Here is a 6,000-nt window from a genome sequence, read left to right as displayed (position 1 = left end):
GAACCACTATGCTGCCCCATTTGCAGAGTCTGCGGATATCTTCATATGTCAGGCCCTCAGAGATAGCCTCAGCCACACAAAGCCTCTCCCTAGGGCATTCCCTATCTGTGGGTCTATATTCAATAGCTGATCCACGTGGGAGTTTCACGGCCATCTCTGCCCAGCTCTGGGCAACCCTGGAGAGTCACTGTGCAATTGCTGGGCCTGCATCGCAACTCCGCTTCTCACTTTGTTCAACTCCGTTTCATTTCCTCACCATCCTCAAGGGTAGATCTCAAGGGCATTCCCAAATTAACAATCTGTGTACTGACTCTGATGCAGCCTGTACCCTGGGAACCAAAGCTGAGTCAACACACAAGCAACAAAGGCAAAAAAATCATTCTGGGCTTAGGCAAAACCCGTCTATTTTATTAGAGGATTTTAACATTTTTAATATTAGATATTGTAGTATGTTTGACATGCAAAAAAAAGTCCCTTGCACTCTTGCTCCTAAGTCTCTTCAACATAAAATTAAGAATTTTCATGTCAGGCTTCATTTAAAGAATATTACTAGATTTAGTATTTGTTTTGCACTTATAAATGAAATTAGGGAGAGTTATAAATATATGCATTTTCAGCAATAAGGAGCACAAAAATAATCTTCATTTACTCAAATCCCTTGCTATGTACTTCCGTGACATTTTAATTAATTCCTCAAATGGGCCGTGTGTGTTTCTTGTTAAGGGTGCAATAGTGAATGGAATTTTACTTCTTGTTGTATGTTCGCATGTATTGGTGATTTTCTTATCTTTGTAATCTGTGCCTTCCTTTGGCTACCTTAGTCAACTATCATCAGTTCAAATAGTTTTTCAGTTGATTTAAATTGATTGTCAGGTTAGAAGGTTTTCTCTTCCTTTCCCATATAAATATCTTTATTTTTTCCTGAATTTAATAAGGTATCTTCCAAAGTTTTTTTTTTTAAACAATGTGCTCCCTCAGGGAGAAAAATTATTTGGAAATAACTAAAGATACATTTTTATTATGCTCTGGTGGATAGGATGAGGCTATTTGCATTGTGTAGATAGAGTAAATGGAAGCCAGATGCCTCCTAAACATCCTACAATGTACTGGACAACTACCCCCACCTAATAAAGAATTATCTGGGTCAAAACATCCTACAATGGGGCGGGCCATGGTGGCTCAACAGGTAAGAGTGCTTGCCTGCCATGCCTGAGGACACGGGTTCGATTTCTGGTGCCTGCCCATGTAAAAAAAAAAAAGAAAAGAAAACATCCTACAATGTACTGGACAACTACCCCCACCTAATAAAGAATTATCTGGGTCAAAATATCAATAGTACCAAGGGTGAAAAACCCTGTCATAGAGGATTGAAAATTCATTATGACCAGAAGAGAGCAGACAGGCATGACAATATGGTGACAAGGCTGCAAGCAGTATGATGAGTCATGATGCTTCCAGGTAGGATCTAAGGTAAAGTTTACATATACAGAGGAAATGTGGGGAAAAAATATACTGGGAATGTGAGGAAAAAAAACATCTGTGATTTCACTGGGGCTCTATCAAAGAGAAGAGATTTTAGGGTCACTGTATACATTATAAAAGGTTATTTTGAGCCCATCTCCTTGTAAGTTTACAAGGTTTCATGACAAAGTTTCAGGTGGTTTAAAGAGAAAATCCCTCAACACAAAACCAGTTATTTCACAGGTAAGTTTAAAATTAATGGTATTCACACTTGCTGAAGATTGCTTTGAAAATTATTGCTTTTTTATTTCTTTGCTTTGTATATATGCTATACTATACAATAAAAAAGTTTTTAAAAATTAATGGCATTCAATATTAGAAAATGCCATTTATTTGGGGGTAGGAGGAGAAAAAAGGTAAAGTGTCATTGGGCATTTTCTCCTATTTTCTGTCTTCTCAGAAAGAATTGTTTTTCTGTTTTTGTACTTTCCTGAATGAGCAATGAATTTGTATCATTATTTTATCATTTGTGAATGGTGAACCATGTTAGCCAATGTGTTTTTATCACAGAAAAGACATACTTGTTACGTTCCAACAGACCATGACAGCTTATTGATAGAAGATTGAGAAGCAACCCAGTCACAGGATGATTTTTCTTATAAAACTCAAGGGAAAGATATAATTTTGGCTCTTTTTAAAAAGCTGTATATCTTCATTACCTTGGGAAATGCCTGTCTATAGCCTCTCTGTAAATGTATAAATAAACAGGATGACATGAGAGGAGGGGATACAGGAGTGGCTAAATACTCTTAATGACAATACAGTAAAATGGAGGGAAATAAGTATGTGCAGAGCACAAAATTAAGCAAAAGTTTTGTCCTTACCCTATTATTTGAAGCAAACACTGATAAGTTAAATTTTAGCAAAACATTAGGTCATATGCCTTGATCAAATGTCTCTTCAGGGATTACAACTAAGGAATGAGCATAAACCTGATATATTGGGAAAGCAATCTTTACAGCCCCTAAACTTGCACCAATAAAAGAGCAGACCAATCTCTAAAGTTTCTATGCTGATAAATGTTTATAGAAACTGCTAATGCTCCTAAGTCATTTTCCACTGCTTGACTGGCAGAGAGGTTTGCCTCACCGCTTTCAATCATGATTCTTGAGGGTGGAACATTGAAGGTTTTTGAATCTGAGTTATGAATCCATTCACACTGCTGGACCAGGTGGAAAGTTTACTCAAAATCAGGAATTGGGGCAAAAAAAAATCATATTGATGACTGGGATACCGTTGTATACACAGCGGTTGAATGCTGTTATAACATTGTGACAACTGTCTCCAACTCTTTTAAGAACAAAATCTTTCTCCCCAGTAAATGCTCAAAATAATTAAGATAATTTTGAAGCTATATATAAAATTCAAGTGCTTATAAGTATGGTAGGAATGAAAATGATTCTTTTGACATGTTTTTGAGGTTCAAGATTTATTGCAAAGTGTTGGAAATCAAAAATATTAGTTTTATTTGAGGTATGCTAAACATTTTATTTGTAAAATAGAATGTGAAGTAATGAGAGGATATGGAAATTTGCCATCGAACATACTCCTTCCAAACTGGTTCCAGATACATAAATGCAAGCTTTTAGAAATGAAAAAGATACTAGAATTCAATTGATATACTAAATAAATTTCCCTGAAGAAGTGAAATACTTAATTGGTTTGTCAAATTCTATACTTGATTTAATTTTACTTTACTAAGTTTGGAGGGAAGTAAATTCGATTTTTTTTTTAAAAAAAGATTCATTTATAATTCATTTTCATTTTCTTGCAGGTTTGTTCTCAATTCTTAAGAGCCTTTATCTATAAGGATAATGAGAGATTTTCTTAGTTTGTCTGTGACCTTTGACTACGGTAATGTCATTCTAAACAGAAGTGTTTCAATTTTACACAATTGGCTTATTAATCTTTCTAATTATTCTGATACTTTGGGAAAGCAATTAGACATATGCTTTCTTTATAAAGTGATACAACTATGATTTTCAGGGTTGTTATTTTTGTTTTTCATTTTTCACATTTTTTTAAACCAAGGTATATATCTAATTTTATTTTCTTTTTCAAAATGATTCTTCAGTTGCCTCAACATCATTTGTCAATTATTTCCTCTGTGACTTGTCACATTCCATCAATGATATGTCAGCTTTATCATATGTAGAATTCCATATGCATTTAGGTCTAATTCTAGATTTTCTATTTTATTCCATCCCTCTTATTCTTTTTAAAGATCACATATATTTTCACAAATGAAAAGACAAGTATGTTTTAATATTTCTTGGGATTAGACCCCCTTCATTGTTTATTCTTTTCCAAGTGTTGCTTGGATATTCTGGCTTGTTCATTTTTCCATATGAAAAATTGAAAATATTCCTTTTATATTTTTTATCTTCCAGCTTCAGTTTTCCCACATGTACCCATTTATTAGTACTCAACTGAAAAAGTGACATGCACAGTTCACAAGAATGGAAATGCAAATGACCCTTAAACAAATGAAAATATAGTCAATCTAAAAGTAAAGAAAATTATAATAGATGTACCATTTCTTACATTATTGGCAGAAGTCTAGAAGTATGACAAAGTATTCTGCCGATGAGACTGAAGAAAATCAGTTATTTCAGATATTGCTGGTGGAAATGCAAAATATAATAACTCTAAAGAAGGTAGTTTAGCAATATCTACCAAAAATGGAGATATACTTTATAAAGTGTTTGACCTCCCAAAACTCTGATCTGAAAGTTTACATTCACAAATATAACATATGCATAAAGTTGCTTACAAAAGCTTTGATTGGACTATCAATAGATAACTGAATCAACTTTGTTTTGGTAAAATATGGATAGGGGGCCTAACCACCTCTCTCTACTGAAATCATACAGTAGAGTAGCAAAATCATACTCATGTCCTGTCGAATAAGGCATAGAACCAGGTAGACCTAAGAAAGCTTATGGACCTTGCTTCTAAATTCCAATCCCCAGTCTTGATTTCTGCTATATAAGAGAACCAGATTTCTTGCTGATTTCTTCCCTACTTACTAGTTGGTTCAATCTCACACTTAATAATCTTCAAAATGTGAGGTTGAAGGAATCTTGTTGCCTGATCTCTTTTCTCTTCCTGACTCTCCTTTGTTCTATTTTCACAAGCCCTAGTTTGAAAGCTGGATCTTTCTTTCCCTTCTAGTGTGTCAGGAATATCCCTTACATTTTCTTTCTCCCTAAAATGGTATTCAGTTGCTCCAGTTCTCTGCATGGAATGACTACAGCTTCTGGGAAAAGCTGGAGGTTGAGATAAAGATGAACATATAGGCTTTTTTTTTCAAAATTTTACTTGAATTGTACACATTTTGAGAAATACTACAGCAAGTAGTACAGGAGGGAAGACAGTGCTGCCTCTATCTAGTTGAATAATGATTATTGTTTGCTTTATTCTGCTTTCTAGAATGAGTAATCAATCTTTCATTGCTAAAGTAATGTTCTATTACTTGGAACTATTACAAAAGTTACCATGCTGACTTCACCCCAGATTAATTGAACTGTTTTCTGAAAAACAATTTCCCTTAAATGCAGAGAAGGTTAGGGCTTGCAGTTTAATCTAACTACTCTTCTCTATTATTTGTGACTTTAAAATGAAGAAGATATCAGAAATATTTGGCCATCAATAACAAGCAAATCTACTTCAATGATCATAATCCACATTAAATGAGAAAAAAACAATTTTGAAAATTGTGGTAAAGTGAAGTGGGTACATAGTACTGTTAAAATTGATTGATATAAAATTATATATGTTTTTACTTTGTATTATTCTTTAGAAATTTCAGAAAGGGTGTAACAAACACAATTCACAGTTCGCTAAAGAGATAAGGTCTTCCTTGTATATTCTATGTGATCAGCTGTATATGTTAGGGTCCATTATTTGAGTGGAATGTTGGACCTTATCATAGCAATGATGAGAACTGCATTTTTAACTTGATTTTGTTATTATTTCATCAAAAAAGATTCATATTTTTAATGTACTGGTAGGGTAACTGAGCTTTTTATTTATTTATTTATTATTTATGGGCTTTTTATTGAGCTGCCAACAATATATTTTAAATCTCCTTAGTAGAATTTTTTTCCTATTGATCTATATATATATTTTCTGCATGGGCAGGCACCAGGAATTGAATCTGAGTCTCCAGCATAGCAAGTGAGAATTCTTCTACTGAGCCACTGTTACACCACCCTCCTTAGTAGATTTTTACATTTTTAGATGATTTGATGACATAGCAAGTTATCCAACAAGAGCTCATTTAGCTTGGTGTGAAAGCATGTTATCAACTTGCCTGAGTGTGAGTATGTGTTTGTGCAAGTTCTCTATATAAAGTAAAGGATAAATTTATTTTTAATAATGTTTTTCTTAAACCACCAAATACCTGTTCAAATGAAGTATCCCTATGAGGATCTAGGTTTAATCTGAAAAAATGTACAATAAATACATTATTTTCCC

Source organism: Tamandua tetradactyla, chromosome 25 (genome assembly GCF_023851605.1).
Source record: "Tamandua tetradactyla isolate mTamTet1 chromosome 25, mTamTet1.pri, whole genome shotgun sequence".
Taxonomy (NCBI): domain Eukaryota; kingdom Metazoa; phylum Chordata; class Mammalia; order Pilosa; family Myrmecophagidae; genus Tamandua; species Tamandua tetradactyla.
This window is presented reverse-complemented; position numbering follows the sequence as displayed.